General features: G+C 42.7%; 1 long non-coding RNA gene across 1 annotated transcript; it reads left to right on the top strand.

Annotated features, from left to right (window-relative positions):
- Positions 1-21,271, top strand: LOC119695391. Its single transcript, XR_005255195.1, has 4 exons — positions 1-312; positions 4,037-4,207; positions 11,248-11,335; positions 20,046-21,271. It is a non-coding gene; the product is annotated as an uncharacterized LOC119695391 (long non-coding RNA).
- The last annotated feature ends 2,412 nt before the right edge of the window (positions 21,272-23,683 follow it).

Consider the following 23,683-nt stretch of genomic DNA (forward strand, 5'->3'; position numbering starts at 1 on the left):
AGTCTTGATAAAAGCAGGTGATAATTTGGATCTGGTTCTTTTCTAGTTGAACAATCCTTTATAACACTGTGGTGAGGCTATCATGAGACGATTCCTTAATTCCATCCAGTGCCAAAATGCAGCTGGCCTGCAGTGGAACCCTGATGCCCAGGCAGCAGCGCTGAGTGCCCGCACGTGCTTGACAGCACGAACACGCGCGCTTTGTGTCTCTCTTGGATCTTAGATACCAAGCCTTCTAAAGTGCTGCTGCAGAACCAGTTCAAACAACCCCACTCTCAGCAGATTTTCCCTCTGGCCTTATCCCTCCAGCAGGTGAGTCTGATTTCTTTAAGACACAGAGAGCATTTTAAAATAAGGCTGTAGTGTGGGTGCGAGTCGTTAAACCTGGGGTTTCATGAACACCCTGTAAAAAAAGTCTAAGCTGTAGATGGTTCCATAAATACTAAAACTGTTGTTAACAGCAGCTGATTGCAAACTTTCAGGAGGTGATTTAACAGTGATAATTACTGATAATTGAGCATAATCACAAATCTGAAAGTTGCCATTCTGTTTCATGGACCTTGCACTACCATAAAACTGGCACAGGCCTTGCTCTGTCTGTAGATAGCAGGTCTGCAGCAGAGTCAGGACGTGAAACCAGATCTTGCATATTCTGGGTTTGGGCAATATTCTGTCTTTGATTTAGTTATTGTTAATCTGTGACATATTTATTTCTTCAGCTTGGGCCCATTTTAAAAAGCTAATTAAATCTTAATGAAAAATTGTATAATTTATACATTTTCTGACTGAGTAAAAAATTGTAAGGGGTCTGGAATCTAGTATTTTCTTAGCACTAAGGATGTTAGCAATTTTCTGCCTTTGTAACTATTTTCATCATTCTATCACTACTGTTTCTGAACACTTCACAACAGTCTTTAAATGTCATTATGCCTCCTGTGTGAAGTATGAGTGTATTTATCCCCTATCAACAACTGGCAAACTAAGGCATGAAGATGTTTGAGCTCTGTGTTGTAACAGGTCCCATACAAAAGTTGTATATGCTCTGAAAAATGATCATAATTTTGTATCTCTGTCCTCTTAAGCACTATACTAAGATTCTGTGGGATCATATATACATAAATTTTTATTCCCCAAACTTCCAATTTACATGAGCATCTTTAATTGTATTTCCTGCTCGTGTTTTCAAAGATTTTAAGATTTTCTGTTTCCGTATCTTGTCTGTGTGTGTGTTTGGATGCAATTGTAATTCTCTCATTCTCAGTTATGTTGGACATCTGTGAGGAAAATTACATGAAATTGTCATGTCCCTAATGAATGAATTGCAAAGCTATGAATATCAAATGTTTCTAGTTATAGAAGGAAAATATTGGCTAAGGCATAGTAGTGAACTGGGGTAAGGTAGTAACTTAACTACTCAAGACTTGAAAAATAAGCATGTACCATCTATAGAAAGATATTTGTGGCATCTTTGTTTCCAGTTTTCAGGAAAAATGTACTCCTTGCTTGAAATTAACATTTTGTTTGTCCATTAGTTAACTTGGCATCAGATAGACTGTTTAATATGACCCTCCCATCATAGCAGAATATTATGTACAAGAGGACCAAATAGAATTCAAGAGATGTCTCTTTTTCTAAGTTAATATTTGGGCCAAGTGAAATATTAATTACAAAGAATTGTTTCTGAAGCAACACTTTTCCCTAAATCTAGTATCAGTCATAGCACTAAATATGATGGCATTAACATATAACATATAAATCACAGAACTCTCCTAAATTTTTTATTTACTTGAAGAAATGTGTTTTTCCACTTTAACTTTGCATCAAATATCTTTCTGTGACACAGAAATGCTCTCCAAATTTCTTGTGTAGCCTGTATGGTCCGAGTTATGTTGCTTCAAATGGGAAGCCTCAAGTTCTCCTTCCTGTTTCAGTGTAAAATGTTTTCAACAGTGGGATGCCAAGGGCATAAATTTATCCTGACACCACAAAAGAAAACTGCTGCAGGCTGCTCCTTCATCTGTGTATTGGATACAAGGCAGGTTATGTAGAGGGAAGTGGCTGAAGTTTCAGGTTTAGAATAAAGAATTTGATGGAGACTGGTAAATAGAGAAATTCAGGCCCAGTTTAGTATTTCAAATGCCATAAAACAGTGACTATTATTTGTTTAAAAAATATATGGTCTAGTTATAGGGTCTGAGAGATACTTTTATGTCAAAATGCTGGATGGTCCTTTTTGCCAGGACTTCCTAAGGGCATAGTTGCAGTAATGTAACACTTGCTGCTTTTTAGGGTCACTGTGGCTCAGGATAGAAAGAAGTCTGTCCAAAAACCCTTGCAGTGCTAGTGACTCCCAGGTGCTCTCTGGTCCTCTGAGACCACCAGCAGCTGGAGTAGCTGGGAAGGGACTTCCCAGGCCATGCCAAGAGCAGTGGAGCTGCAAAGTGTCTCTGGTAGCAGTGCAGCACTTCTTGAGATGCACTGAAACTGCTCAGGGCAAGCAAGGAGACCGTGTATCCTCCTGCCAAGCACTGGGTGTACAGTGCCTGACACTTCATTTCCTGCCCTTGATTGTTTTTTAACACAGCTTTGAGAACTGAGCTAACCTACTGCTCCTAATGAAACATACCCAACAAAAGGGATCTTTTGAGAGTTGTACACCTTATGGCTGGATGAGGAGGTTACATCTTTCTCAGTGATGAAAAGTGCTTTTGCTAGAAGGTGTGATTAGGGAGGATAGCAGAGAGGGTGGCAGGAAAGCTCTGGTTGTTGTATTCATCAGTAAGGACTGAAGGACTTCTTGGTTTGTTTCTGTTCACATATCCTTTTGAATTATGGGCTTACTGCTTCTGAAGCTGCAGGGCTCAAGGTGATTATTAGATAAGTCAAAAAAGGGTGTCATTCTTCCCATGCTGCAATGTTTAAAGGATAATTCTCTTGTAGATCTCCTCTACTCTGCTATATAAATGAAAAAAACTAATAGCTTGTGCATTACAAATAAGAATCACATGAAAATAGGTCTGTAGTCACTGAGAATTGATAACACCCAGTCCTGAGAATCTCAGATAATTCTTGAATACTTTAAAAGAATGAAATCACTTTATGAATTTTACCTATATTTGCACATATATTTCAAGATAGATTTTTTGTGTGCATTTCAGAGATTCCCACTAGCCTCTGTCTGCTCTCTGATAAACTGACACCAAGTTCCCTGTAATTCTAAGGAAAGGAGCCAAAAAGGGACAGAGAAGAGCTGGTTGAGCTGCTTTAAGAAGACCCCTACCCTTGTCACCTGTGGCAGAGGGACAGAGTGGCCTTGAGTCTTGCACTTGGCAAGCTGGGCTTGTAAATACACGGGGATTGCTGTACATCATAGCTACTGGGGGTTTATCTGTGTTCAAGAAACTCTGCTGTCCTGTCTCCAGTTATTTTATGCCCATAGTTTACAGAGACAGTGTAACACATACCCATTCTCATCAGGTTTTTTGATCTAGTGCTCTGCAAGAGCAGGCAAGCCCTCAGGGACCAAAGCAAGATTTTCCAAAGAAAAGACCATCAGGTGCTGATATTCTGTAAAATCACGTCTGATTGTTCTTTGCACTTCTTTCCCTCAGTCAAAGAAGACAACTAGTCTTTGGAGGCCTGTAAAAAAATTACTCCATGCTGCTGAATCCTGGAAATTGTCAAGATGATCTATTCAACACAGCCCTATGAATCCTCTTCCCTCTGGCAGAGCCCTTTTCCATGGCATGAGGATTCATTTCTGGTTTGCAGCCAGCAGAAGGATTCCAGTAAGAGGGAGAGTTTTCACACCTGTTATTTTCTAATGCTCAGAAGGATAATGCAGTTAGATCCTTTTTGAGAAGACACAATGCTTTCTTCTCATTTCATGCTTCAAGTAGTGGTCTTGGCATCTCAGACATATTCCATACCAGAGGGCCTTGATCCTCGGGGTGTTTTCAGGGGAAGCATTTTCCTGTATAAACTACTGTGGATCTCATGTAACTTTCTGATTGATCTGTTTCCTCATCTACCACAGAGCTTCTGTGAAGGCTGCTGGTTGCTTCAAGACACAAAGAGAGCTCCTGATGAAGCAGCTATCTCTGAGGAGGCAGAGGTGTAGAGTTTATTCCTGCTCTCTTCCTGGTACTTCCTTGACTCACCTGCAATGCTGACATCAACATCAAACTCTCTCTTCCAAATTATGAGGGTAACTCTTAATTTTTTAATTAAAAGGCAGCTGGTTTGCATGAAAACATGCTATCTTTCTTCCAGTGGAGTTTTGCTCTTCTTAGGATGTGGTGTGTCTTTTCTATCATATTGACGGGTCTTATCTTTAGTCCATGCCTTACTTCTCCCTACTAAGTCTGTATATATGGCTCCAAGCAGGCAGAAAGAATGTTTGCTGTTTGACTAGTACTTGTAGCTCCTGCCCAATTAATGGAGTCACCCAGAAGGAGAAATGCAGGTTTTTAAGTCATCCACAGGCTGGGCAAGGTCAGGCACTTGGTGGTGATGGATTAAGGCTGGAGCTGAAGCTCCAGAGTACCCAGGCTTCCCCAAGAGTGGTTGCTGCCCATGAAACAAGGACAAGATGAAAGCACAGCTGAGTGTACCAGACTGAGAGCTGTGGCCACCCCGAGTGGATAATGTGGGCCAGATTTTGGGAGTGGAATGGCCTGTAAAGGGAGTGGAGGGAACCCACATGAATGGTGACTGGAGATGTCTCATTATGACCTACTGACACATATATTAGACATCTCAACTGAGCATACTTACCTCAGTATGGGGAAATCCCTGTGTACATCGAGGTACACATAAAAATTGTATCATTTCTGCAGAGTTTTTTTGTGCAATCTCAGTTCTGACTTCTCCTTGGGTGTAAGAGAGAAAATAGAAAGCTGTTTTAAAGGGAAAAGAAGAAAGCAGTTTGTACTATAGGAAGTCTGAATAGCAAGCTCCAGCTGACTGATCCACTAAGCTAAGTGCAACATGGAAAGTTCAGTGTCAGGGAAATAACAGAGCTTTCTCTCCTGGTGGCAGGCAGCCCTGGTTGTTGTTACTGGCATGGTCAGCTAACACAGGCTTTGGACACAAACTTAATATTCATTCTGGTGTTACTACAGATGGATAAAGTCACCATGAGAACTACCCTGTAGTGAAAAATACATGTTCATACTGTTTTTCTCTCCTCAATCTGGTGAGGTCAGTTTTGAGCTGGGGCTGGGAGCATGTCTGGTGGCTTCTGTGACATGTGCAGGTGGCTCAGTGTTCTCTGGATAAATACATCAGGAAGTTCTCTGCATCACAGCCAGGCTGCCTGGGACAGGCCAATGCCTGGTGACACAAAGATGAGCTCAGATGAAACAAGTGCAGTGTGATGCAGTACGCGTCCAGGAGATGTTTTCTTAACAACCACTTTCTGGCACAAAAGAGGAGTATTTCCCTCCAACCTCCTGTGTCTCTTCTGTGTTTGGAGAGAGGGGAGCTCTGAGAGTACAGCTGTGGAATCAGAATAGGAGATAACAGTGCAAATGTGTGCACTGATTTTCAATACAAAACCCTGATTTTCAATACACAATGATTTTGTTTCAAAGCTTCATGCTGCCTGTGATGCCTTTTGCACTTCTAGTGCCTCTTTTCCTGCATGTAGCACAGCAGCAGCATGTTTTGATGTGTGCTATAATATAGGTTATACTTGCAGTCATATGTTTCTGATTTTTACCAAACTGAGTTATAAGTGGGGGTATCCTGCAGACATAACACAAATTATCTTTTAAAATGAATGCTAGACGTGATCTTGTATTTTTCTTGAGAAAGTGTATCCATGGATTCTGTGAAGTGAGTTGGAAGGCAGATAGAGGTGAGCTGGAGTTCATTGGGGTAGAATAATGGTGGGTGATGTCCCAAGACTCTGAGCAGGACTCATGGTCCCAGGAAATCCAGAGGAGATCCTGCTGAGAAACCAATGGGAAACCTACCTGCTGGCATATGGTCCAGCCTGGAGGCAAATCAACCAAGAGGAATGGAGGCAAAATGGATGATTGTGACCTGCCTTGCTTCACAGACCACTAGGGAAAGAAAGGCCTTGTATGTCTCTGCTGATAATCCAGCACCAAGCTTGGGAGAGACACCTGAACCAATGGTATATAAGCAGATGGAAGTTATAAACATGAAAGAGAATCTTAAATAGGATTAAATGTAAGCATCAAATTATGTAAAGTCCAGTCTTTCTACTGAGAAATACAAATTGCAATGAGAAACAGGAAGGAGGAAAAAAGAAATGAAGCATGTGTGGTTTGGTTAGTTGTTTGGGTGTTTTTTAAATTGAAAAAAATGCTTTAATTGAAAAGCATATAATTGTAAAAAAGAAACAGAGTAGAATAAAAAAATATAAATAGCAGAATAAAAATATTTTATTTCTCATGACGTCCCTCTTACCTCTTCTGTTCATCAGTTTTCTCTCTTGTTTTAAACTCCTGGCATCTTCTTTTATAATTAAATTTTGAGTTCTTCAGGGCAGCAGCTATATTCAGATATGGAGCAGTAAACAGCCTGCAGCAATAAATCCTTACCCTGATTGGCACTGAGCAACATAAACACTATGTAAGTAATGAGAAAGTCTGAGAGGTGCTGAGTCCTGGATAAACACCATTGTTTTTCAGCAGCTTATATTATAGTGGAATTAATTCAAACAGTGCACAAAACCATGTCAGTGCATCGGCTAAAGGCAGGCTGGATACTGCTTGGAGGTGTGGAAAGTCATGAAGAGCTGGGTGAGCCTCATGATGTCCTCTGGGAGGAAAGATGCTCTGGGGAGGAGGTGATTTGGAACTTGGAGCCAAGTTTTCCATCCTTCGGGAAGGAAAAAAATTGACAGTTGTCTTCTTTTGTGACATTCAGGAAGGATGAAACGTCTCTGTATGAGAGAGATCCAAACTCCCATCATAGGCAGGAAACCTGAAGAGCTATCCTGCTGACTGCTTCAGTTGTCCACATTTATTTATTTAGAGCCATTTGAGATATCCTGTAATAGGTCCCGACTTCCAGCTGCCACTTGGGAGGGAGAAAGGTCATGTTTAATATTTGGCAATTCCGTGTAAATATCTTGGATACCGGAGGCAAAGCTGGCACTAGACATCTGAGTTCAGCCAGCTAGTTGGTGTGCCAAGATGTCTGCTGTGGGGTGAAGTGGGCAGGTCTCTGACTCCACTGACTGTAACAGAAGCCTGGACATCCAGTCCACATGTGGACACCTCCTAGGTCTCCTAACCTCAAGGGAATATTATTATCCTTTAAGATGTGCCCCAAGACAAGACTTTGCATGTGTGTGTGTCCTTTAAGATACTACATTAAAAATTGATTGATGCTGACATTGTGAAAGTTCTTTAACCTCTTTTTAAAAATGAGGGGTCTTAAAGTGGAGCTGGAGTTGCATGTGAGAATGTGAGCTTCAGCCCTGCTCTGAGCAGGCGTGGTGGCTCCGCAGGGCCGGGCAGAGGGAGCTCCCAGGGACAGCCACTGGCCTGGCACTGTGCTCTGGCTTGTGCACAAGGCTGTGCAGAGAGCACATCTCAGATATTACTGAAAATGCATTACACTTTTTTTTTTTTCCTTTCCTTTGCCTTAATTTTATTTTTTTTCCCTCAGAAATAATTTCTGAGTATGTGAATTTACTGCAGCAATAACTAGTGTTTGCTTACATGTTTGTACAAGAGAAGCACAAGGAGCCCCTAGTGTCTGACAAGGATTGTGTGGCAAAACAAATTAAAAATAGAGACAGAAAGCCAGAGTGCAGAGAGAGAGGTTATTACACCAAGGATGACAATGGCCCTCTGAGACAAGTCTCAGGTCTTCTGAGGTTTGACTCAATACCTCAACCAAAAAAAAAAATAATTCCATGCATGATATCAAAAACTTGTATTTTACTGGTACCTGAAACTTGTTGGTGTTTCTAGATATGGGCATATGGAGAAAAGAAACAGTCCTTGACCACAAAGGACTATAGCATGAGGTGTAATCAGACAGGAAATGAGAAGGGTATTTAAGATCACAGGTATTTTGTCTCAGTGTTGGAGCAGGACAGATGGGCTGTCTCTGTGTCCCCAGATGTTCTTAAAGAGAGAAGGAACTGACCACAACTAAGAGGTTTTTTATCTGAAAGTCAGTACCAGTATGTTTTTTCACCTCATATAAACAAAGAAAAAGAAGGGTTTGTTCTGCTTCACTGGAGCAAAAAAAATAGCACAATAGAGTTCCATTCAGGCACACAAATAGCAACTGTCCTGTGACTTCTCTATTTAAATGGGTATCCATGGTGAGATCTGCCTCGCTCTCAGTAGATGTCTGTGGAGCGGTGCTGTGCTTCACACTGCAGGCAGGGAGGAAAAGGCATCTGAAACATTCCCCTTGCAATGAATGAATGAAGAAATACAACAAGATATCAAGTTTCTGGTGCATCACGCTACAAAACATGATGCCTGTGCTCTCCACCACTGCTTTACTGTCCCTTCACACAGCTTTTCCAGGCCCGTTCCAATTAAATGCATTCTGTTCTTGCAGGCACAGCCCTGACCAACAGATGGTACATAAATAGGTGTAAAAACTGCACATCACAAGGGGCTTCCTTGCCGGGCTGCATTTCTTGTTTGCTTTCTTCTTTCAGTGTTTGTGGTAGAGATTAGTAATCTGCTCTGTGATAGCCAAGCCTGGACCAGACCCCTCCAGGGTCTTGCCCAGCTCAGAGCACACAGGGATGACTTGGTGCTGTAGGAACCAGTGCAGATGTCTGCTGTGCAAGTGGTCTCTAGCAGCAAAAGGAAAAGAGGAGCTGGGAACAAGATTGCTGGACTTCTTGAACCACTTCCTTTCTAGGGAGAATGGCAGACCTGCCTAAAGTTCAAGATACTACTGGTATGGCATCAATGCTATTTATGTGAGGGATCTGTGAAATGAAAGTAAAAATCAGCTAAAGAAGTCTGAGCAATGAATGATGACTTCCTGGTGCTGGAATAATTATTACAATTGATGACAACAAAGATCAGCTGTCTTGCCAAATACAAGCTTTGAAAAATAGTACCTTATAACTACAAAATAAGTCAAAATCGGATTAAGGAGTTAAACACAAAAATATTAACCTTGGGCTGTTATTTGTATTCTGCATTAAAATACTGAGGGTTCACACTTTTCAGATCTTACCAGCTAGAAAGTGTCATGTATCATTTAAAAGTGTTATATTCTGCTAGTAAGTTGAATGTAAAATCCTCTTATAGATCATGACATTCGTTGTAAAATTATTAGCAATGCTAATGCTGATACAAATTGTAAGAAATTGATACACCAGTGTTAATGCATTGAACTTGAATTCCATCAAAACCAGTAGAAAAGATGTTCCTGACTTTAATTGAGACACAGATCTGACCTATACATTTTTTAAAGGTTATGCCTAAGTGCTAGAAATGGAAAATATTTATAAAAATGGAATCTTTCTTTGCTATCATCCAGGCAAAGCCCCCAAAGCTTTTGTATGCACCTTTTACCATTCACTGTTGTATTTTGCTTCCATGTCAAGCCTGGAAGCAGACTCATCAGTAAGCATTTGGTTTATTCAAACCAAATCAAGAGTTAGGTGCTAACTCCAGCTGCTACCAATACAGCAGCCATTGAAATGTGAAAGCACAGTTCAAAAGACCTGATTTTGAAAGTGCTTTCCTATGAAAACCAGCCAGCTTTTGAAATCAGACTTTCACTGTCTACCCTGAAGTAACCAAATGTTACAAAATCTGGAAAAGCAGCTAAGGAACCCTGCTGGTGCAGAATGATTGTCTTGCATAGCTTCTGCCTTGTCTGTCAGGGCACGCCAGGGTAGGTGTTTGTGGTGTGCCATGGTCCTCACTGTTCTTTAGGTCTGTGCTCAGTGTGGTCTCAGGCTGTCCTTTTCTTTGTGTGGCAAGTATGGGAAAAGGCAGAACTCAGCAGTGCTGGCAACAAGGACTAGACAGGAGGAAGAAAATCAGATGTCTGGGCTTCTACATGGGGGATGTGGGCAAGGTTAATCAGGAGATGGTGGCAGAGGTGGATGCTGGTGCAGTCCTGAGGGACCGAGTTCATGGGTGTGACAGCAAAGCCAGGTGAGCCAGGTCGTGGATGGGTCTGCACTGGGGAGGCACAGGCAGTGCCTGCTGGCTTTGCTCTGTGCTAGGGAAGCGGATGCCTGTGGAGTCAGAAGCAAACTCTTGTGGTTTCCAAATGCTCATTTATAGCGTTCTAGCAAGCTGGAGCACATGGCAGGTCTGGCTACCCCGGGCCCCATTCCTGGGCAGCAGCTGCAAACCCTTCCAGCCTCTTTGAAGAATGGTGTGGGTATGACTGCTTCAGGAATGGCATCCTGGGATTTCCTGCTCCCTTCCACTGTCCCTGTCTAGGTTTTGTGGCATGCTCAGCACTCTGGAGCACATGCCCAGTGCTGGTGCAACAGTCTGGGAACAGCCCCCCTGAGCTGCACTGGCAATCCCATATGCCCAGGTTGTTCAGCTGGGGCAGGGTGGGTGTGGCTCCAAGCCAGAGGAGTTGCTCTGCTCAGGTGAAGACGTGTGAGAGCAGACATAGCTGGACTGTTTGAATGCCTTCCAGAAGAGAAATCATCCGTGAGCACTGCTGAAGTGAACTCGGCAAGCACAAAAAGTAGGGCACAGCTGACTTTCCATCACCATTCACTCACAGTAGCACAGTAGGAGATGTTTCAGAGTAGCTTTGATCACTGACTGGGAGAATGTCCCAGCCAAGGGTCACCACCAAATGCATCTAACTTCCCAGCACGGCTGAGGGCTGAGACAAGCAGCACAAGTTTTGTGGCACCTGACTATTCCTCTAGAGAAGCCAAAATATATGCTCTTTTCCCTTTGCAGTTTGAGAGGACCTGTACAGAGGAGGTGGAATTGGAAGCAAGGTTTGACCTTATTATGCACGTAGCTTACACAGAAACCTACAATGTTAATGAGATTTTTAAACTCTGCTCATTAGCTTGTAGCAAACCTCAGTGTGCAACCACAGAGCTATCCTTAGGCAAATACTGTCTTCTCTAGTGAGCCTTCTTAGGTTCTCCAGCTAGATATAAATGCTAGATGGACCTAGCATTTATGTCTTTCATGGTGTATTATGTGTGTCTTTGTCTTTGGAGACAACTGAAGGTGAATTTGTCTATCTTACTAGCCACATGGCAAGTAAACCCTGTGCTTGTCTTTTCTACAGGTCTCCATCGCAGACAAAAAAGGGAAAGGAGGGAAAAGGCAAGGAGAATCTGTCAGAAGAATTGAAGGGGAAGATGGAGCCAGTCCTGGTCAGTCCCCCTTTACAAAGTCCCATTTTGGGTGACTTGAACTGGCAGGTGAGGGCACCTGCACAGAGTTTGGGGCTTTGGCAGTTTTCTGGAGGTTTGCCAGTGAAACTGACTCTAACAGGAGATGAAAAGCAACTCAAAGGGACAAAGCTGCAAAGGAAGTAATAGGAAAATAACATTATGAGAAGAGGAAAGCACCTCTGAAAGCTGGCAGGTAGAAAATTAATTTCAACCTGAAACTGCCACTTTACCAGGATGAAATCAGAGAAGTTCTCTCAGGAAATAAGCAAAATGCTCAGAAATCCAGGTTTTAGCAGTGAAGTTCAACGTGAGCTGCAAATGCCTCAGGGAAATTGCAGGTAGATCAGCAAATAACGAATTACAGAAGTGAAGTCAGGATGTAATAAAAGCCTCAGTACCCCTTTGAGATAACATTTGCTTTTACCTGGAGACATTCCTGAGAGGGTTGTGGGAGCTTGAAAGAAAGCACTAACTCCAAAATTGCAAGCCTCAGAAGCAGGAAGAAAATAATTGCCTCCCAAAGAAACACGTAGGTAAGAAGATGCCTCCGCTGGGAGAGGTCAAGTCAGTAACAACCATGTCTTTAGTCATCACTGAAATCCTGAAATCAGAAAGGCAGTCATGCAAGACAAAAAAGGCATTGCTTAAAGGGCTGAAATATTTTTCTCTATATTAAAGGTGGGACTAGGTGAAGTGCAGCTCTAACTTGATCTCCAGACCCAAAATTCACACAAGATTGGATTTGGGTTTTTCTAGGCTGGGCAAATTCGTCTGGATCTCTCAGAGTTTGGAAATGTTTAGTTCTTTGGGTTTTTCTGTCTCAGGTTTTGCTTCAGACCCAGACAGGTGTGTGAAATCCTCTGCAGAACAGAACCAAGAGCAGATTTGGTGCATATGAATTTTGTGTTGTCTTGCACCAGCTCTGAAGAACCAGGACACTGTTCCATTGTCACTGTGCCTGTGCTCAGTCTGGTTTTTGGTGAATGTGGCAGCACCACACAGTTGCTGCTGGCATTGCAGGTGTACATTCATGCATCTGTGACTATAGGGATGCTAATCACAGTGAAGGCTAGTAAGCTTTTGGGGCTGAGGCATAGATGGAAAGCTCTCTCCTCACCAAACCCTACACCCATCAGCTAATCTCATCTTGCTGGGACACACAGTTTATTTCTTGGAGGCTTCACTACAGGATGCCATGGGGACAGGAGGAACCTGTCACCATCTGTCCCCTTCCACTTCCTCATGTGGGGACCGGAACCCATCAGTCATCCTGACACAGCATCATTTTGGGCTCCTCTGATTCCTCCTGTGTGTTAAAGAAAGGGAGGAATGCTGCTGGTAAGGAAGCAGGAAGGGTTGGAGGGAAGGGCAGTTGGTGTGTTCCCCCAGAGGGGTGCAGGAGGGAGGAACCCTGCCTCCACGGCGGCTCAAAGCACAGCCACACTCAGCATGCTGGCTGGGACTGGTATTACAGGAAGTCCTACTGGTGCTACAGGTACTGTTAGTGCCTATTAGCTGTGGTGTTGTTTGGGGCCGTGTCCTTTCAGTCACGGCCCTGCAGGATGCCACCTGTCACTGCTGCAAAGCCTCTGATGTGCAGGCAGGCTGTGCAGCTGCCTGCTCCTCCACACTGCCTTGCTCATGGCAGCACACCACAGCATCCTTTTGAGGATCATACTGGGATATTCCTGAGGAGCTGTAGCCCAGGCCTCCCACGGGGGACGGAATGCTGGAAGCCATTGAGTTGTTGCAAGAGGATGCCAAGGAATCCTTCTGGGATTTCTGTAGGTGGAGGGGCAAAAGCTGCCATGGCCAATGTGCACCTGGAAGTGTATGAGCAGTGCTGGAGGGGGAAAGGGTGGCATGGAGGGGGAAGTAGGCTAGGGTGTTGCTAGACAGGTCAAGATATGTGGATGGAAGACACCAAAATGGAGACAAGTTGTCTGGAATATCCTCCTCATCAGTTTCTTTATTTTGTAGAAGGACAATAAGCCTATCAATAAGCCTAGGTGAATTTTGACTTTATTGGGTAAAGATTTCCTGTCTTTCTGATAAATTCAGCCAAAAACGTTAGTGAACAGCAGCAGCACAGTCTTGCATGTTCACAGATCCTTTACAGTTTGGTTTTACCATGGTCAGACACATAGTAAGGACCTCTTTTCTGTGTTCTTTTCTCTTACCAGAAGCTTTTGTCCAGGCATACCCAGGCTGTTTGTGTTCTCAGACAATAAGCTGCAATATCCAGAGATTTGAGTCAGAGGTCAAGGTCCTGTTGTGCAAGGCAGGATATTTTCCCCAGAAGTTAGTTCCTGCCCTGAAGAAGTTCCAGAGACAAAAGAAGACTCTGGCCCAGCTGACGACAGAGAAGTAGAAGGCACTGGTGAGACACTTATAATTAGTCTAATGAGGATCAATCAGATGACACCAGCTGCCTAAGCATTGTCAAGTCATTTTATGAGCATTACAGCAGCAGCATGGTTGTAAAGAGAAATGATAGAGGTATTAAGCAGTGACTACTTTCAGGACAGGCTTTTTCCACTCATGAATGCAAGTTTATGAAATAAAGTGTAGAGTAACAGCAGTTAATTGGGATATACCTGAAATGTGTGCTGCCTGTTTATTGAGTGCTGCAATCTCCCATGTAATGCCCACCTAGTGCCTTAGTAAGGCCCTGATTCCTGGGCACACATTCACTATAATTATCCCCATTTATGCCTTTTCTACAAGGTACAAATACGAACCAAAACTTGGTCTTTTTAAGTCCAGAAAATACAGGCACAGAATCAATTCTATTGCTAGGGGAGAATTCTAACCATTGGAATTACCTGCTATTCACAAGCAACTTTTTTAAAATCCAAATCCGTCTGGGAGGAGTCCATCCAAATTTCCCACAATGGTTTCTAGAACATCCAATTACTCACCTCTGTGTCACATTCACTGCCACTGAGCAGCAAGTAGGTCCTGTGAGTAGTTTTTCCCTTTGCAGTCCCTCCATGCTCATACATAATTTTCCAGGGGTGAGGTTTTTTCCAATAAGGAAGGAATGTTCATGCACAAATGGCAGTAGGTTGAAACGTGCATTGAGCCAACCTGGAACTTGTGGTTTAATAATCCCTTAAGACATTAACCAGGAAGGGACATTTGCCTTCTCGTGTGTTGTATAAAACTTAAAAGAGACCGAGGGAGGGATATGAATTCATTATTCATGCATTATTCAGCACTCATTATTCTTTCCCCTGAAGACTGCACGAGTGTCTGAGCTCACTCTAGTCAATGGAAGTTCAGTCACTTCTGGCAGTAGACCTAAAGCACATGCTGGCTGACCAGTGCTGGTGTCTGCTCTGGGGGAGCTGAATCCCCTCTCCCCAGTGAGCTGGTGGACATAGGTATTCAGTGATGCAGCTGCCTGTGAGCTGAACTGAAACTGTGCATTAGATGTTGTGTCCTGTCAGCAGGAAAGGGGAACAATGTGCTTATGGAAGTTTTATCTCTGCTGCTGCTGAGCTTACTGTAGAGAGGCCATGAAGAAACAAACTCACAGGCAATAAAAAGTTGAAAATTATGTTGTATGTAAATGAAAGGTCATTTGCCTGTGTTTGGGATGAAAGTCACAGACCTGCTATAGCTAATTCTTGGAAGGAATGGCAACTTGTGAATTTTTCATACGCCTAGTTCCAGGATTAGTGCATCACTTATATGTGATATGCAGAGGTTAAAGAGATGCAGTGTAAAGGCATGCAAAAAGCCACACTCTCTATCCAGATATATTAATAGTTATCTATTAATAGATCATGTTACATGCAAATAGGCTTGATGCTAACATTATTTAGCTAAAATACATGCAATAAATACTGTTCTCTAAGGCACAGGAAATACATTGAAAACCAGTCTATGCTTTAATAGTTTTCTTGTGTCCTTGATAGACTTAAAGTTAGATAATCTACATACCTGACACAGTTTAAGCCACCAAGGCAAAGGAAAGTGTGAAAAACTTCTCAGCCTTGCTTCGTTGAAATGACAAGAATACTTTTCCAAAATCAATGCCTTTTCCAATATTCACTCTCAATACATTTATATACACAATTCTTTTTTTTTCTCATATGTGCAATCTAATACCAAATCTGACTGAAATGAGAAAAACCTATTCAGCACAGTGGCTAAGCAGTTAAAATGTCATTCAACAATTTGCCAGGTCACTGTCACAAATATGTTGCTAGGTGACTGTAGATGTTATCAGCCACTAAAATACATGCATTTTCCAGATGTATTCATTAAATCATTTTCTGTTGAGTGATTCTGTGGTACAAGAAAATTGAACGCCTTATAAAGGACCTAAACATTTTAAAATATATAATGTAATCTGAATTATATTGAAAACTGTCATTTGTTGTGTAAGTGGAGGAATGGGATCCAAATCTGGGAAATTTGACTAAAGGTTTCTAGAGATTCAGCTCCCTAGAAACTGCAATTTTACACTATCCTCTTGGGTTTTGTAACTTCTGTGCATACCTAATGTTCACATTCTGCATCTAATTATTCTACTGCTGATCCCTGTTAATTGGCATTTCTATCAGCTAGTGATATGACTCATTAACCCTTTGGAAAGCAGTCTTTCAAAAGTTAATAACCGTAGAGTTTGAAACTTCAGCTGACGTAATACCCAGTCATAAAAACACTGGCAGCGAAGTACGAACTTCAGGCAGCTTCAGATGTCATTCTGGGAGCTGATTGTATCAGTCACACCCCACAGTCAAGACCCCAAAAGCTGGGCTGGTTTTCCAAGTTCCCGTTCCCGGCAGTGGCAGTGTCATCCATGCAGAGGTCAGTCTCTCTATCAAAGTGAGCCAGAAGAGCTGCCAAACTCCTGTGCACTGGTGACATTGGAAATGACTAGGGCACACATTTAGGTACTGAGCTCAGGTATAAAAACCCGTGGTAGAGGGTTCTAATCTGCAAGCTGACTCCACACTTCAAATAATGGGGGCAATAATTGGATACAGCTACATGTTATAGTGCAACTCAGACCTAGAGATTCATTCTGGCCTCGATATCTACAAATGTACATTGAGTAGATATGAGGCAGGGTTCAAAGAATGTGCTACTGGTTGCATTTTTCCTAGAGCTTTGAACTGTAACATCTGTGTGTGCTTCCTGGTTCAATGTTCATCTGGAATGATCGAGAGAGATTACTTGGAGTGGTTTGGCAGGGACTTGCAAGATCACACTTCTCAGCTCAGACCAGCCTGCATCAAAGGTATTTACACATGCATGGATTTAAGTGTGAACTGTCCAGAGAGAAAAATGTGCTAGTGTTAAATGCAAAATTATCTCCTCTGGCTTGGGGAGTTCCCAGGCCATGAGTGATGGCAGACAGTGTTTATTCTGAGAAAATACTGCTACTTATTATTTTTCTGCATTCAGCAATTTTTTCCCTAGGCATCCACTTTTGGCCACATATCAGAGGTGAAATACTGCATCAGGTGGATCTTGACCTGGTCTCTGTGGTCAGTTTTATGTTCGTAGGCCTGTGCAGCACTGACTCTTTGTGACAGTCTACGTGATTTCCAGCAGCATGGGGAGTTCATGTCATTGGTCTCCAGAGGGTTGTAATAGGTACAGAAGGAAAATCTCTCAGAATAAATCCTTAATCTTTCTGGCAAAGCTGAAGGGAGGGCAGCAGTTTGTGAGGTTTATGGTTACTGCAGGTGCAGTTTTTAAGCATAGCTTAAATAGTTGTATGTGTTATGCCTCAGCTAAGTGTCTTTTACCACATCAAAAAAAAGTTTAGATAATATATAATGTTCTCTGTTCTGAAAGAATGAGGTAGCACTTCACAGTCTGTCTGCTGGAGGTTGTGCTGTCCTGCCATTGCTCCAGGGAGAAGTGGTGTTGGAGGAGATTCATTGCTCTTCCTCTCAGCTTCACTGGCATCAGCTCATGAAACAGGAGACAGTGGCCATGAGTTGTGGCTTGGGATCCTCAGACTGGGCTGTGTGACCTCTTGAGATCTGTTCCAATCAACATTTCTGGAGTCCATAGAAGGCCTACACTCACCTGAATCAGTAACTCAAGGCAGCTATTCCAGGGCATCTCAAATGGCTTCACACATTTATGTGATGGCAGCTGCATCGTGTCCCCTCATCAGCAGCATTCAATGGGAGTGATGCAGCTGAACTGGCTGTGGGACAGTTCACCAGCCAAGCAGGTGGATATAATCCACACCCTTTGGGATAGCCTGGCACACCTGACTTGCTCTTCAGATGTCACTTCAGAAGGAGCTGTGTCTATTATGATTCTGTGTCATTTTGAAGGGGGTGATTCTGCCCCTTCCACTCTGCTTTTGTGAGATCCCACCTGGAGCATTGCGGGCAGTTCTGGTGTCCCCAACATCAGAAGGACATGGAACTGTTGGAATAAATCCAGAGGAGGGTCATGGAGTTGATAAGAGAACTGGAAAACCTCCCCTGTGAAGGCAGGCTGACAAAGGTGGGGCTGTTCAGCCTGGAGAGGAGAAGGTTGTGTGGAGACCTCAGAGCAACCTTCCAGTATCTAAAGGGGATCTACTGGGAAGCTGGAGAGGGACTCTTGATCAGGAACTGCAGTGATAGGACAAGGAGTAATGGGTACAAATTGAAAGAGGAGAAATTTAGGTTAGATATTAAATGTGGTTAGACAATGGAATGAATGGTTTGCCCAGGGAGGTTGTGGATGTCCCAGCCCCAGTGTTCAAGGCAGGGTTGGACAAGGCCTTGAGCAACCTGGTCTAGTGGGAGGTGTCCCTGTCCATGGCAGGGGGCTTGGGACTAGATGGTCTTTAAGGTCCATTTCAAGCCCTTATTCTGTGATTCTGTGAGTATCTCATGAGTCCAGAGATATCTCCAATGATAGGACACGCTTGTCTTTAGGAGACTGAATGAAGCCCTGGATGTCTCCTGGGGTGAACAGAAGCAATTCTGCTTTTTCATCTGCAGCACAGAAGGTGCTGCAGGATAATATCTCAGTGGCCCGTTCATCTTAAACAATCATTCTCTGCAAGGCTGTGGTTGGCAGCTTTAGCTTGCAGAATCCCAGCACCAGGTCAAACAAACACCCAAACGCTGCAGCGCACAAATGATGATCTGGGATAAAGCCCTGCTGTCAGATCACATTTGTTCAACAACTGCACTTGCCTAACCAGGGCCACAGGTCAGGCTCATGTGCATGGTAGCTCATTTACACATTGTTTGGGTTTTGCCTCGTTCTTTCTGCTGTCACTCAAAGTGGAGCTGGGTGTAGGTACTGGTCCTGCTGGCTTTTTTGGGGAACAGCCACTCTTTAGCAGTTCCCACGGTGGCAGGACAGGGGGTGACACAGCCTGGATCCCACTTCCACTGATGTTTTAGCACAGGCACCAAAGGGACCCTCAGTGCTGAAAAGCATCTGTCGCAAGGCCAAGCAGAGAAGAATGAGCCCTAGGGACAGTAAGGTGGTCTCTAAAGTCAAAATTACTTAAATCAATCATTATTCAAGTGCAATTGCTGTAGCTTCCTTGTGGTATTTCCCAGAAGCCTGAATACCCTTGTTTTTCTCAGTACAGACAGTGGAATATCTAAAATAAAATATATTCCTATTGACATTTCTTTTAATGCAATGTCAGAAGTTTCCAGAAAGATAGTTAAAATCAATATTACTTAAATTTAAAATTAATTCTGTTTTGAATCTGAGCAATTGATTGCCCTGATCTTGGAATAAAAGTTCCAAAGAGAGCTTCCCACAACATGACGTGGAAGGATAGAGATGTGCTCCACTCACTGGAGATGGAGGGGGTACTGTAGTAGAGCCAGCCTGTTTCCCTGGAAATCAAACCACCTGAAACTTGGCTGTGCTATCAGAACACTGCAGCCACTGCCAAGGTCCTCTCTGCATATTTAAATTTACACCAACTCTGTGTTGTGACAAAGTGCCAAGCACTGATGGGAACCTTCTGTCTCTAGTAAGAATTTTGGACACATAATAATAACAACACAGGATTAATATAGCTTTGCTTGAAAGCAGAATTTAAATGAGGTTATTTAGGAAAAAGCAATCTTATTTCTTTGAGATATTATTTCATTATATGAAGATATAATGAATTAACATTTATCTGGAAAAAGCTTTTTTTTTTCTGTATTTCATGACTACTTGTTAGCATTTCCAGACTGAATAATATTTTCTAGAATATATTAATTCTGGAATGAGCTTTTGCAGGTTTGAGCAATAGAATCAATCAAGAAAGTGACAGTGTATGTTTAACAAGAAAAACAACAACAGTAATAGTGGTAATAACAATAATAGTAATAAACCAAACTTAATTCTGAATAAACTGAAAATGTGGGAAAACTCAGTTTTACATTTTGTCTTTTTTTATTATGACATGTACACGAGTTTCTGATGCATCATTAGATCCTGTCTCACAAACTACTTCAACAGAGTGAGATTTACAGGGGTCTGTTTAGTTTATCCTTGCTTTGAGAGTCAGTTTGATTATAGCACATAAGCATTATCAGAGGAACAAAACCCTGTAAACTAAGAGCTGTTTAATCTAACAGAGACAACAACAACACAGACAAAAAATTAAGACTTAAATTTTTATTAGCAATGAATACTATTTTAACAACACATGCAGATGAGATCACAACAGATTACCCAATGAAAATGGTGTCTTCTCCAGTTTTGTTTTCAAACAGGCACTTGAATGTCAAAGTGATGGTGAGCACTTCTGCAATAGTCTTGCCTCTGGACCACTCTGTGACACTGAGGGAGACCTGAGGAAACCTGCCCTGGGAGAAAAGACCAGAACATTAAATTTTCCTCATCTCCTAACACAATTCTCTAATCACCATTGAGCAATTATCCCTTTCCATTTGCTCTAAAAGGAAAACAAGTGATAATGTAGATTAACTTAAATGGCTAATAATTATTCAGAGATGTAGAGTGGACAAGAGTTTCCCTAAATTGAGCAGACTGGATCCTGCTGTGATATAAACACTTTTCTTTGTGTCCAAGGCTTTAGTATTTCTCCCTTGAATTCAGCTTTGCTCAGTCTTCCAAAGGGGCTGCACATAACAGCCCCCCTGGACTGGCAGCCTGGTACATTTAAAATAAACTTTGTTATTGGTGGGTTGTTGTAACTGTCATAGAATTTTTTAAAGTTACATTTAAAAGTTCCTACAGCCCACTAGAGAGGTGTTAAGTCATTAAAATAATGTGTGGTGTGATTGTTTATTTATTTATAAAGGACATTTTAATGGTAGTTTATGGACCAGCAAACTTCGCTGTTTCAAAATAAAAGTACATAACTGTTGAATGTGCTTTCTAAAGCTGTTGCATGGCATCTGCTGTTCAGGCTGTCAATACTTTAACATTTTGAAAAGCAAGGTAAATTAACTCTCCAGGGTTAATGTACATTGCACACATACATGGGCACCCCAATTCACTCATTCTGGATGAGGCCATGACTGTACAAACAGAGACATTTCAGAGAAATGTATTCACTGGTTTATCTTCAGCACAAAACACCAACTAATAAGGAGCTAATATTTTGATTTTTCACATGAAGCACTGCAGTACAGTCCCACTCATTCCAAGATTGGTGCTGAGAGGAGTAAGCCAGCTCCTGCAGGATGTACCTCCCTTGCTGTGTGTGGTTCATGGTGCACCCCAGAAGCCTGCACATTCTTGCTTTTCTTAGAAGGGATGTTGAGTTATCTTTTATAAAGTGCACGCTGAGATCACTTTTAATGCAATGGTGGAAGTTTCCAAAAAGACATTTAAGCTGTAGAAATCTGTGGGAGTAGCAATGCTTAAGGACTAAACCTTTCTACTGTGCCGCTAATAAAGCGCTTCACTTTCTACATAACTTGTGCTGTTACCAAGAGCCATTTTGCGTCACTGAAAATAAACAGAGTCATTCTTATTCATAAAGCCTGTCTTGCTGGCCTCATTCCTAATGTCCTTGGTAATGCAATGAACTTCTGCCACTTCCACTGTGCAGGAACTGTGCTCTGCAGCATTCCCACCACCTCCGTGCATCAGGTGAATTCGATTTTCCTGTAGGCTTTACTTATTCACATTTTGTGGTCCCTGGGCCTGATGCAGCAGGGGTGGCACAAGTCTGGTTCTGGGAGCATGTGTGGTCCACATGAAAGGCTGAAAGCAGGACAACAAGGCAAGGTTTGAGTTTGAGGGAGGCTGATGAGTTGGTTTGGAGCACAGGTTGAGGAGAAGGAGGCTGTGATAATGGGAAGGCTACTTGGTGGCTCCAAGGTGCATGGGGAGCTGCAAAGTGTGGGATTGGAGGCATTTATTTTACTGTTGTACTGATGCTCTGCTAGAGACAACATAAACTTGGAGCACAGGAGGAAGTAACTGGTATTTGTTTTGCTTTTGTGTTTTTACTTCATTTGTCCTGTCTACACATGTCTGAGCCTCAAATTCCAAACGACAACTTAATCCCTTCTCCTCTGGAGCCCTTGGAGGTAGAAAACAAAGTTGTGGTAAATCAAATCATTAGACTTTAATAGCCAATATACAGTAAGTAACATTTTTTCCTCCCAAGGGAGTTATTTAATGTTTAATGAAAATAGCAATTTGCATAATTCACTTGCAGTATAAAGGTCACCAACAATCTGTCACTAGGATAACAGGGTAATTACTTAAGATAACTATCTTCCATGGACAAAAGAATGCTAATTTGTTGAAAAGGACTATTTAAAATTATTGTATTTTAATTATTATATCATCTTTATTCTATTTTTAAGAATGTCAGAACTTCTGCAGCAGAGCTGAGTATCACTTTCTCAAAGGCAGTGGGTGTTGAGACCAGGCTTCTCTGTTAGCTGGTAGATGAATGGCACAAATATCCATAAATATGAGAAGTCTGAGGGAACCTGAGTGATGGACCAGCATAGAAGAAGGTGTTTGGGTCAAAGACACAGCAGTGCCACACTGTGTCCCTCTGTGCTGGGGTCAAGAAGACTCTGATGGTCATACTCCATCACCAAAACCTCTTGGGTCACAAAGTATTGTCCAAATAAAGGCCTTTGTTTTAAAGTTGTGGCCTAAGAGCAAACAGAGAATGGTTCGTAGTAAAGGACAACTCAGCCAAGCGCTGGACACCTGCATGAGCAAGCCCAGCCAAGGAGTGGACATCATGGCATTCCCATAGGAACAAGCAGATGATGGAAATCTCTGCTGGGGCAGTGTGTGGAGCCCAGCACTGATCTGACAGCTGCAGACTATAGGCTGCCTTGGGCCTGGGGCCACCACCTTGCACAGAATGTTTGCCCGGAATACCCAAAACTGGCATCCAGCTGTGCTGGAGCACCCTGCATTCCCAGGGGAAATGGGTCAGAACCAGCCTGCAACACGGACTTCCTAAATTGTGAGTGTAAGCAATGTAGCCACAGCCACACAGGAGTACTCCTGGGCTGGAGCAAATGGTGTCACTTTGTATCTCATTGTCCTGCTTCTCCGCAGAGATTGCCATCAGGGCCATCAGCAGGGCTTGTAAAGGTGACTCAGTCTAATAGAATCCTTTTCCCATTCACTGCAAAGCCAGGAGGATTTCTCTCCTATCCTATAGGTGCACCATAAGGGTGTCTTTAATAGAGGGAAGTGTCCCTGAGTGAGTGACACCCTGTTTGCAGAGGGACAAACCTCCTTTTGCAACTCAGCACAATAGACCACAACCACAATGATTACTCCTGCACAAAGCTTTCAAATAATAAGCACTAGCATATTTTAAACCTGAGCAAGCTAAACATTTAATTTACTATTCACTTGACACCACTTTAGTTCATTATAACCTCTGCAGCACTGGAGAAGGTGAAGAGGGCAATATGATTAAGACAGTATGGTCAGGGCAGGGCAGGGGTTTCTCTCAGCTGAGAGTTGAGTGAATCTTGTTCTCTCCTTCAAAGGCAGCAGTGGTGGTTCTCCTTGGCTGGGCCAGGAGGGAGCTCCAAGCACCAGGTTTGCCTGCTCTTGGGCACTCTGCAAGGTGATGCTTTGGGGATAAGCACAGAATGACCTCAGCTGTTTACCTACATGTCCTCAGAGTGGTGTTTTTAAGGGATATGATATTGATAACTCAGATCGCCTCTCCTGTGATTTAGAAGGCATCTAATTGCATTTATACAAATAATTATACACATGTATATATATTGTAATGTTGCCACTGTGAAATAGAGGTGATATACCAACTTTATTAATAAAATCCTGGCAGCTATGAAAGGATGGGGGATGCCACAGCAGCAGCAGTGAGGGCCTGCAGGTGTTAGAGCTGATGGCCTGCTCTGGCCTCAGTCT

This window comes from Motacilla alba, chromosome 2, assembly GCF_015832195.1.
Source record: "Motacilla alba alba isolate MOTALB_02 chromosome 2, Motacilla_alba_V1.0_pri, whole genome shotgun sequence".
NCBI lineage: Eukaryota > Metazoa > Chordata > Aves > Passeriformes > Motacillidae > Motacilla > Motacilla alba.